This window comes from Vulpes lagopus, chromosome 4 (assembly GCF_018345385.1).
Source record: "Vulpes lagopus strain Blue_001 chromosome 4, ASM1834538v1, whole genome shotgun sequence".
Lineage (NCBI taxonomy): Eukaryota > Metazoa > Chordata > Mammalia > Carnivora > Canidae > Vulpes > Vulpes lagopus.
In genome coordinates, this window is record NC_054827.1 from 70183835 (window position 1) to 70196355 (window position 12521).

The following is a 12521-nucleotide window of genomic DNA, read 5'->3' on the forward strand; positions in this document are numbered from 1 at the left end:
GAGAAATATGTATGGAGTATAAAAGGCACATACTCGACCTTAGAGACTAAATGGATCATGTTTAGTATTTAGGAGAAAGGATTTTTGCAAGAGGAAAACGCACTGCCTTGGATAATATTAAAACAGGAATCTGAACCCTAAAGATCTCCTTACAAGATTTTGACCATATAAATCAGCAGCCTCAAGGCTCCTTGTTCTAACATAAATAGGTCTTACCGTTTCCATCATGGGAAGACTTCTTCACTTTTGGCTTGTTGACACTCAGGTTCGTGTGTTTTGTGTTCTGACTTGAGGCTTACAAAATAAACTATAACTCAGACTCTGAGATAGAGAATCTATCCCACTTGCATTTTGATACTTGCTAGCTGAGATGTCTGAGGAACTTGAGCCCTATGATGGAGATTTAACAGCTATGTAACTACTTCTTCTAGGGAAATAAATGAGCTGGCCACTGGAGTATTCAACAAGTAATTGAATTCTTTCTTATAAGCTTGAATTATTTCTTTATCTCTAGTGTTCATTTCTGTCATATACTTTATTTTTATTTTTTTAAGATATTATTTATTTATTCATGAGAACACAGAAAAAGAGGCAGACATAAGCAGAGGGAGAAGCAGGCTCCCCCTGGGGAGCCTGAAGTGGGATTCATTCCCAGGACCCTGGAATCATGACCTGAGCCAGAGGCAGACACTGAACCACTGAGCCACTCAGTTGCCCCTGTATTACACTTTTATATTAAAATTTTAAAAACTAGCTATTTCAGTCAAAATGTATAAACCTTTTGTGAGCACTGATATAACCTTAGCTACATAAGCTAACGATTTATTAAACTAATGATATCCACAGTATATTATTTAATAAAACAGAAGGTAAATATGTGCGAACAGGTCATTACTGACCAAAGCTTTCAAAACGTCTTGTGTGTCTAAAGTTAAAATCCTACCTAACTCATCATATTTCTTTAAAAAAAAATTTCCCATACTGGACTCTGGTACTAAATTCATTTAGAACTTTATATGCAAATTATAAGCATTTTTCATTCAGATAAATTAACTATAGCATTAACTTTGACTTTAACAACAACAACAAAATAAGTTGGCTTACTGAGTAATGATTTTGCTTTTTTTGTTTAAAATTTAGGTAAGATGTATTTCTAGAGCATTAGGCTGTATTACTCACATTAAACTTAGTCACTAAGCCTCACTCTACTAAGGATGCACAATGCACTCAAAAGGATTTTACCAGCAACGATGACTATAATATGTAAGGATTCCAGGTTAGAGCTATTTGAAAAATTGAGAATTGCTTCATACAGTCTCATACTTCTCAGACAAACTAATGAGGTTTACCACTCACAGATTCACCCAGGAATTCACATTCATTTTGGGATCTTCAGTTTATTTACAAGCTATTTCTGAACAGTTCACATAGGCACAAATTACGTGTTTGAAAGATCTTTCCTAAATAGAATCCATTAATACTGTATTTCCATTGACTTTAAGAGCTCAGAAGTAGAATGGTCATAATCTTTAATAAACAACTTTCCAGTATATTTGCTGCATACATAATGGTTTTTATTTTACTGAATGATTTTACAATGTTGAAAACTATACGGTGCATGTCCACAGCGATCTTACCTGTCATTCAAACTAGGAATTAAAAATCATACCCAAAACTACTGTCTATTGACTCCTCAGCTTTTATTGACTGACTGATTCCTCTGATAGCACTATCCTGAATCTTCTATCATTCCCTACTTTGAATCAATTACCTGTACATATATAATATAAAACATACAGGTAAGTATATATATTTACTATATATGGTGTGTAAATATGTTTTATCATATGTAGTATATACTAAGATATTTTGTGATATAAGACTCATATCACACACATATAAGTATATAATGAAAATATGTATGATATAGCATGTTACTGATGCATAAATTGATATAAATGTGTTTTATTATGTGCATATTTAATAGTATATATTCTAATAAACATATATGCCATATATAAATGTATGTAAATGCCTTATATAGAACTATAAACATGGGATCCCTGGATGGCTCAGCGGTTTAGCACCTGCCCTTGGTCCAGGGTGTGATCCTGGAGTCCTGGAATTGAGTCCCACGTCGGCTCACTGCATGGAGCCTGCTTCTCCCTCTGCCTATGTCTCTGCCTTTCTCTCTCTCTGTGGGTCTCTCATGAATGAATGAATAAATAAATAAATAAATAATCTTTAAAAAAAAGAACTATAAACATGTAATATGTTGGCTTCATTTGTTTTGAATTTATAAAGAGGCTATCATATTGAAAATAGTCTTCTGGAACTTGGTCTTTTGAAATTATTCACAAATATTCAACACAATTTTCCATATGTTTTTGGTTTTAAATTACTTTTCATTCTTTGAATTTTTAGTTGTGCTGATACTTGAGTCATTGTACTGCCTGGGTCTTCTCTCATTTCTCTTTGTCAATTTTCTTAGAGGTATATCTCTCCTGTTCTTAAATAATTTTGCTTTCATTAATCTTTATTTTCTTTGGTTTCCTGCTCCTTCCTTTATTTTTTCATTTGCATTATTTTTTATCAATTTATTCTATTTTTTTCTTAACCTTTTAAATTGGAAACTGAGCATGTTTTTTACCTGTGAGACTTTCATAGTGTATACATTAAGGGCTATAATTCAAATAATGTCTTTAATTATACAGAAATTTTTATATAATGCGTTTATAAGTCATTAATAGCTAATTTGGAATCACATTATAAACTCATCTTTAATTCATAAATTAGGGTATTTTTATTTCCAAATATATATTTTAAATTACATTTTGTCATAAACTCCTAATTTAATTTTATTGTCCTTGGAGGATATTATCTGTATAATGCTACTCATTTGAATTTCAGATTTGGTAACTAAAAATTAATCAATTGATATAAAATTTCCATGTGTGCTCTAAATTGCCATGTTCAGCTCATGAACTCTCTTCAGATCTTCATCTTGGTTTTTTCTTATCCTTCTGCCTTCCCTCTCTATGACTTTCTGCTACTTCACCTCCATAACTGAGAAATACGTGTAAAAATCCTCCACTACTTTCTTGGCAGATTCAGTACTTCCTCTCATTAGTCCCAGTTTTGCCTTTTGTGATTATGTATTGGTATTTGGTATTTATGATATTTATCTTTCAGGTGAATTTCACTTTATCATTAGATAGCCGTTGATATAGGCATACCAATTATTTGCTTAAAAAAATGCTTCCCAATGTTTTTGTCCTTAGCAGTTTTATGTTCTTGGAATTAAATTATGTGACTCGCAGACAGGATTTTTATTGAGCTCATTGGAGTATGAATATGTAGTGGTATTTATGCAATTGCAGTATTAACCACATATACAGTATCATTCAACTGCTGGATCCTGGATCTTACTCCTGTACTCTTATCATTCCGTACCTTTCTTTAATTATATTCCCATCATCTTAATTGAGACTTGATATTGTGAGGAGTCATGCTTGATGCAAGATCGAAGAAGGAATTATAGTGGTGATAAAATCATGCAGGGTCTTGTAAAATACATTTAGGAATTGTGCATTAGTTTTAAGAGTTATGGGAAGATGTTGACCTGTGATAGGCAAAATGTTAACTAATGAGACTAACAATTTTGAAAGTAAAGTATCATTTTATAGGTCTGTATTCGATACAAACATATGGACGGAGTTGTATATGTTTATATCACATAAACATACTGCTGTGAGTGGTGTAGAACCATTAGGGAGGCTGTTGTAATAGTACAGATGGGAGCTGATAGTAGCTGATCTAATGGGCTGCTGGCTAACAAGGAACAAAGGGGACCTATTAAAGAGTATTTTAAAAATTAAAATTGAAAAGTTAGAAATATATTTAGTAAGACCTTACTCAAAATGCAGGTGATAATACTCGTAGTTTTCTGGTTGAAGCAATGGGCGTATACTGCCATTTACTTATTTAGGAAAAATTATAATTTACTGGATTTAGAAGAAAAGAAAATAAATTCCTACACAAGATGGAATCTAAATTGATCTTGAAATTTTTAATCTCATGAGGTGCCTTGGTGGCTCAGTTGGTTGAGCTCATGACTCTTGATTTTGCCTCAGGTCATGACCTCAGGTTAATGAGATCGAGCCCCATGTTGGACTCTGTGCTCAGTGTGGAATCTGATTGAGATTCTCTCCTTCTTCCCCTCCCCCTTGTGCTCTCCCTCTCTGTCTCTCTCTAGCTCTCTCTCTCTCTCTGTGTTTCTCAAATTAATCTTAAAACAAAGAAAACTTGTGTAGGATCCTGGTTGGATTTAGACCTCAGAAAAAATGTCAGGACCAGAGACACAAATATGATTAACTAGAAGTGAAAATTAAACACATTTTGTGGTTCCAGATACTGTACTTTTTACTGTATGTGTGTGTGTGTGTGTGCTTTGCAAAATCAAGTTACGAATAAAACTGATATCCTTGAAGAAATGCAGAATAATTCTGAAACTCTAAATCAAATAAGAGTTATTAACTTTGCTCAAGGTGTTGAGTTAAGGGTCCTGTGATCAGGGAAGTGTTGGAAAAAACCACTCAGGTTCTCCCAGAACACCACAGCTTATATATTTAACATGTTAAACTGGATTCTGTGCATTTCAGATGAAAATTTTTCCCTACAGGCTAAAGCAAACCAAAGACAGTCTAAGGGAAAAAAAATGAGTGCACATTCTGTTAACATCACTACTTTCTTAGATGCTTGGGCAGTTTATTTTTGCTCTTCCAAATAAAAGATTTTCCCATATTCCTTGTGATTGGCTTTAAGATCAGGTCTGTCTTGGTCCTTGCAAACAGGACCACACTTTTTATTAAGTTCAGAATTCTCAATAAGAGGTGCATAAGCCTTCACTTTTGGTGTGCCTTTCTGACTCCTTTAGATATGGAAAAATTTGTTCGATTTACTGAAGTTGGTTTTATTTTGAGTTCTCTCTTAGAATGTGTGTTTGTTGGTATACATACACAAAGTTCTGTTTGTAGATTTTTTTTTAAAGAAATTTGTGTATCTTAATGAATGTCTCACTGTTTTGGTTGTGATGACATATCTTAACTTCCAGGGGTAAATACACCTGGTATGTCTGCACATAACTACCTCTGTGATTCCTGACATATTTTATTCTTTAAGTTGGAGGCCTGGTGACACTGCTTCCAATATTCTGTTTATCCCTCAACCTGAACCCCTATCTGAACAGTGATTTTCCCCTGCATCAATGTTCTCACTCTACACTGGTTCTCTTGAACCTGACTTAATCACTATTTATGATCTACCAACTCAGAGATTTCAGATGCTACAGCAACTGTTTTTTCTCAAAGGTTATGGTTCCCTTATTTTTAGGTAGTAGTCAACATTTTAAGTATTTAGTATTAAAATGTTGGAGTTTTTAAAAGTGCTTGTCTTGGAGTAACTTTGAAATTAGGATTCTTGTTTTTCCATTCTTTCTTGTGTTACCTAGGTAAATTGATGAGCCTTTCTGGCCTGTATTTATTCATGACAGACACAGAGAGAGAGAGAGGCAGAGACACAGGCAGACGGAGAAGCAGGCTCCATGCAGGGAGCCTGACATGGGACTCGATCCCAGGACTCCAGGATCACACCCCAGGCCAAAGGTGGCGCTAAACCGCTGGGCCACCAGGGCTGCCCCAGGATGGATTTTTCAAATCTACATATGATGAAGAACTGAGACTAGGTTTTAGTTAATAAATTGATCATTTGAAAATATATATTTTGTAACCCAAATAGTATGTAAGTGTACCAAATATTTTACTATTCAAAAATATTGATGCTCTCACATTTTTTTTTAATTTTATTTATTTATGATAGTCACACACACAGAGAGAAGGAGAGAGAGAGGCAGAGACACAGGCAGAGGGAGAAGCAGGCTCCATGCACCGGGAGCCTGACGTGGGATTCGATCCCGGGTCTCCAGGATCGCGCCCTGGGCCAAAGGCAGGCGCCAAACCGCTGCGCCACCCAGGGATCCCTGCTCTCACATTTTTAAAGAAAACATAAAACTCTGATTATTTTATATAAATTTCTTGACATAAGCAAATTATATTTACATAGAAGCCTCAATTAGGCATTCAGCCCAGTAAGTTTTCTTATCCACTTGACTATAAGACCAGTACAATATCCGATATCCTTGAGTTCTCTATTTGAGCCTGTGGATTTCCATGAAATCATTTGAGCTATACTTGGGTCCATTCTTTTTAAGGGTAGGTACTAGACTCCTGTATTTGTCTATTTAGCCCTGTAAGAATCCCAAAACCCCTGCATTGCTTTTCAGTGACTTTCTGATTATTTGATTATGCACTTGACATCCAGAGCTTTAAGAATTGAGTTCATTATCCAGTGGGAAACCAGAATCTCATTTCTTGTGTTTGTTTCTCCTACCCCTGGAATATTGTACCTTCTAATCAGGTCTTGGGTAGCTCTGAACTTCATTTTGTAACTAGAGCAACCCAAAGCCGGCCAGAACATCCATGGCCTCTCTGCTTCTTGGTTAAGACTCCTTACTTGGATTTTGAGTCTCTAGCCCCTGAACCTCTTAGACTAATGCCTTCAGGAAAGCAGTGGCTTCCTTCTCTTACCTTATTTTTCCCTGGGATCTTAACCCATAGGCTAAATCATGGGGCTTGAAGCCTTAGCTTTCATAAACACACACCCATGCTTTTATTAATAGGTTATTCGTATATGATCTAGTTTACCTCACTTATTTTCATAAGAGGGGCCAGTCATCACAGGTAATTCCATTTTATCCAGGAGACCAGCATAGTTTTCCTTTGCTATTCTCATCTTACTTCATTTATCCCCTACTTTCTCCATTCCCCATTTGGTAAGCATACAGTATGGAACAAGAGTATAAGAGATGTAAATTAACACAAATATCTAGCAATTCCTGAATGTTTCTGGGGGTGTTCTGGCCTTAAAATTAATTAGATTTCCCCATTTACAGTGCTGTCTTCCACATATTTTGAAATTGATAATGGAGATTTCATTGCTTTGGTAATCTACCTGATTCCACATGGTCCTTCAGCTTTCACTCTTCTCTCTACATATGCTTTTTATACAAGTCCACATAGACAACAGAAGTGTGAAAGCATTTTAAAACTTTTCCTACCCAGGAATCCATCCAAATTTAGTATAAACCTACTTTTCCTCATCTTGTCAATTTTTTTTCAAAAGAAATTTCTTAGTACACCTTTCTGAGTTAAAATTGTATATGAAGGTTAAGATTCAAACAAATTAAAATATTTGGTAGCAGTCCCAGACTCCTAAAGTATGTACATAAAGGAAATGCTGCTGTACAAATTCTTAACTCTATGCATGTAAGCAAAAAATAATCATGGTAATTTTAGCATCAGTCCTGTCATGTTTCATATATGTCAAAAGAATTTGCAAAAGAATATCTACTTTTACGTAAAACACAAACAGCAAAAATAAAACAAAAAAAGCCAAAAAACTATTACTTTGAGAGATAATAATAACTGATTCTGGAAGTCACACATATAACAATTGCTAAATTTGCCTTCTGATTTGGGAGTATTATTTTATGGAATGAGATTTAAAAATGAAAAAAAAAAAGATTTAAAAATGAACTACTTGAACTAAAAGAAGTGTGAACTAGGGATCTCTGGGTGGTGCAGCGGTTTAGCGCCTGCCTTTGGCCCAGGGCCTGATCCTGGAGACCCGGGATCGAATCCCACGTCGGGCTCCCGGTGCATGGAGCCTGCTTCTCCCTCTGCCTATGTCTCTGCCTCTCTCTCTCTCTCTGTGACTATCATAAATAAATAAAAATTAAAAAAATGTGAACTAAAAATGTCTTTGAAATTGATTCATAGTTCAGCCATGTGTAAAATGTTTCTGATATTCTATGGGATTATATATGAGACTAACCATAAAATAACTATTATCATATAAAAATATCAAAAGTGCTTTGACATTTCAGGGTACAAGTGGAGGAATAAATTTATAAATTTAAAAGATTTATAAGTAAAGTATTTTCCTTTACTAAATTTCAGTGGCATATTTGTCATGTATTAGGTGACTATATATATATATATATATATATATATATATATAATGGTGAGTTCATTACCTCTATATTTGATACCAAGGGTTCATCGGTATGGCATTTCATCAGTACCACACTGTCTAAATTACCAGAGCTTTGTTAAAAAAAAAAAAATCTGTTATCTGATACTGAAAGTCTTCCAGCATGTTATTTTTTCTTTCTTTTTTTTTTTTTTTTAAGAATTTTATTTATTCATGAAAGACACAGAGAGGCAGAGATATGCTAAGCTACCCAGGCATCCCATGTTTTTTTTTTTCTATTTTAGGATTATTTTGATTATTTTAATTCATTCATATTTCATGTTAGTGTTTTAAATCAGCTTGTCAGTCTTCAACAAGTCCTGGGATTTTGAATGAGACATTGAATCTTTTAATCAATTTAGTAGTGGCATTTTTCCAATGTTGTTTATCCCAAAAAATGAAGGCTAAGGATGTACCTTCATCTTTGAAATATTTTCCAAATTTCTTTAGCGACTTTTTTAAAAAGTTAATTATAGAAGTTGTATATTTTGTTAGGTTTATTCCTTTTTATTATGTATCTCAACTCTTCTTGAATTTCAGTTGTATATGGATGTACAAATTTTATATTAAGATTTTATCTAGTATCCATCAGTGATAATAATTACCGATTCTAATAATTTTGTATACTTCTGGATTTTCCACCTACATAACACTTCCACATCTGCAATTAATATCATTTATGATTACTGGCAGTTTAATTTTTTATTTACTATCTTTAAACTTTTATTTTTTACAGTAGATCTCACAGTATTACTAACATAGGTGCATAAAGATATATAGAGATACATATTGGGATCCCTGGGTGGCGCAGTGGTTTGGCGCCTGCCTTTGGCCCAGGGCGCGATCCTGGAGACCCGGGATCGAATCCCACATCGGGCTCCCGGTGCATGGAGCCTGCTTCTCCCTCTGCCTGTGTCTCTGCCTCTCTCTCTATCTCTCTGTGACTATCATAAATAAATAAAAATTAAAAAAAAAAAGAGATACATATTGATGTTACATATTGCATATAAATCATCCTAGATCCATTCCATACAGCTTCAGTTTTGAGAGGTTGAAAGATTGGAAATGTTATTTCAGTGACTTCAATGCTACTGTTGCTGTGGAGGCACTCATAAGAGATTTCCCATTTATGGTGGCAACAGCATCAATAGTGCAGTTTAATGACTTGATTTTCTAATCCCTGAAATAAAGTGTTAAGATTCTGTATACTAACTTTATATTTGTTGGTAGAGGGGAACCTGGGTGGCTCAGTGGTTGAGTGTCTCCCTTTGGCCCAGGGCATGATCCTGGGGTCCTGGGATCAAGTCCCACATTGGACTCCTCACAGGGAGTCTGCTTCTCCCTCTGCCTGTGTCTCTGCCTCTCTCTCTATGTCATAAATAAATAAATAAAAATAAATAAATAAATAAATAAATAAATAAATAAATAAAATCTTTTAAAAAATTGTTGGCAGAGATGGCAGCAGTGTCAACAGCAGTAACAATGTTGATAACACAGCGTTATTGAATTTGACATCATTTTAATTCTGTTCTCACTAATAGTTGCTTCTGCAGTGGGTCAGTTCTTCATTATTTTGGATCCACATCAATAATTTCAGTTGAGAAACCTTTTTAACACTTTTCATTTATTTCCCTCATACTTATTTTTGCATGTTTATTATTTTTCATTAAGCATCCTAGAGTAGTTTATTCTTTGTACTCATCCCTGATTGATAATGTTTCATTTAAGAATCCCTTAAATAATTAATCTAGGGTTGGTATGATTATGGTTGAAATTAATGACTGACCCCTGAATCATCATAATTTAAATTATACTAGCAATTCTTATTGTCCCTGTCGGGACAGAATTTTTCTAAAGTTTGACTTGTGGGGCATTTGCCTGCCATAGTAGACTATCACTGGAATGAGAAATACAGAAACTTTGAAGTGGGTACATAGATTGAATGTGTTTGTTTCCTCAGAATTCATATATTGAAATCCTAACCTGCAAGATGATAGTTTCAGGAGGGGAGTCCTTTGGGAGATAATTAGGTCTTGATAGTGAAGCCCTCATGAATGATCATGCACAATTTTCCACTGAAGAACAAAATGCCTAACCTACTCTGGCAACCTTGTGACATGTCAAGGGGGGTGGTGAAGAGAGAGAGAGAGGAAGAGAAAAAGAGATAGACTAATCAGAGGGGAAAACAAAGAAACCAGACATGGAAATGAATGAACCATCTTGGCATATCTAGCCCAGTCTAGACTCGGTTGACTGTAGCATTCATTGCATGTGAGAGCCCATGAAACTAAGTTCAGTAAAGCTGCAGAAGCACAGGCTTTTTTTTTTTTTTTTTTTTTCAAAGCCAAGGTTTTTTTTTTTTTAGTGGTTTGTAACAGTGTGATAGCAGAATGAAATTTGTTAGGGACAATGGGGTATTGTCAAACAGAAATCTGTAAGATGTGGCTTTCGTTTTGGAACAGGGTAGCAGGAAGTGGCCAGAAGACTTTGGGGGAAACTCATGAAGGAAGCTAGAAAGATGATGAGGAGATTACTACTGGTGTCTAGATGTAAAGCAGCCTGTATTAAGGAGTATTTGAAAGTATAGTAAAAGTGTCTGCAGTTATAACCGGAAAACAAAATATTTATCGAAAGTATTTAATGAACTGGTGAATTTGGCTACAGATTCTTCAGGAAGAATGTTAAATTTGCCACTGATGTTTTTCAGCTGTATTTGACAAGAAACATATATAGAGAGATGACTTAAGGAAGCATTCAATTTTTGAGCAGTATTTATAGGAAATACCGGGTAGCCTGTATATCTTTCTAGACAAAGTGTTTTCAGACTAAAAAAAAAATGGTTTCAGAGTAAAGATCAAGGTCAGGGCACTTCCCATACAATGCGTCCTCCCGGGAAGTCTAGATTAAGGATGTTGCTCTAAAATCCTTTAAAGACATTGGGAAGATTTAAGGTTACATTCCTTAGATAGACAAAAATGACTCTTGAAGATCTTAAGAACATACTTTCTAGACTTTATCTGTTAAGCCAAATGGCTTCTAAGAATCACTAGACTTTCGTGCAACAACAATTTCCCACTCAGCTTACAGATATCATTCAGACAGACTCACACCTCTGAGAATAGTCTGTCTTGAAGTAATTTGTGGGTATGAGTTTGGCTGAATAGTAAAAACACTAGATTCATAGAACAGGGCGCCTGGGTGGCACAGTCAGTTGGATATCTGACTCTTGGTTTCTGCTCAGGTGTGATCTCAGAGGCATGAGCTTGAGCCCCACATGGGCTCCAGGGTGTTCAGCCTGGAATCTGCTTGTAATTCACTCTCCCTCTTCCTCTGCTCCTTCTGCTTGTGATCTCTCTCTAAAATAAATTGTAAAAATCTTTAAAAAAAAAAAATTGGGGAACCTGGGTGGCTCAGTGGTTGAGTGATGGCCTTTGACTCAGAGCATGATCCCGAGGGCCTAGAAATGAGTCCCACATTGAGCTCCCCATGGGGAGCCTGCTTTTCCCTCTGCCTATGTCTCTGCCTCTCTCTGTGTGTCTCTTATGAATAAATAAATAAAATCTTTAAAAAAGATTAGTAGAACCATTACAAAGATTTAAAAAAATTGGGTCAGCAAAAGCACCATAGGCTTAATAGAAAATATGCAGAGACAGATCAAAATGAAAGTCTCCAGGGCTCCCAACGGTCAAGCGTCAAGAGGCAGGTTAAGAAAGCTAATCAGCTATAAATATGAACCACTTCTATCAGAAAGACAGCTGATCAGAGTGCGGAATTAAAATAAAAGGAAAATCAATTCCCAAGAGCAGGAATGATCCTCATGAGGGAACTTGTGAGATGTGCCCAGGCAGCTTCAAGAATTTCTCTAAGAAGTTTTCTTTGCTTCCATGTTGTCTGCTTCTGCTTCACTCCTCAATTGTGCATGAATTAGGAGGTAGATAACTTGGCTCTTTAGTTGATAGATCATCAAATAATCCTCAATTGGAGTTCTTATTGCCTAATTTAGTTGAAAATGTTATCCATAAGCCTCTCTTTCATTCAACATTTTAAAAAATCGGTGTATTTATGGAAGTTTAAAAACAACTATCCATCTTTCCTACATACTTACTACTAATACTAGTGTATGTTGCTTAAAATAAAAGTTCCAGGGAACTCTGTGATACTCAATTTGATTTTTTTAGATAACTTTTTCTCTTTTAATAATTGTTGATTCATTTGTTTGTAATCAGAGCTTTAGACGTCTTTATACCACATATGTGAGAGCTTCATGAAATAGAGGTGTCAAATGTTTATGATCTTTCAAACGTCAAAGAATTTTGGCACACAATTTTGATCTAAGGTTTGCCCTGAAGCTACAATCTGCTAGAAATGTCCTG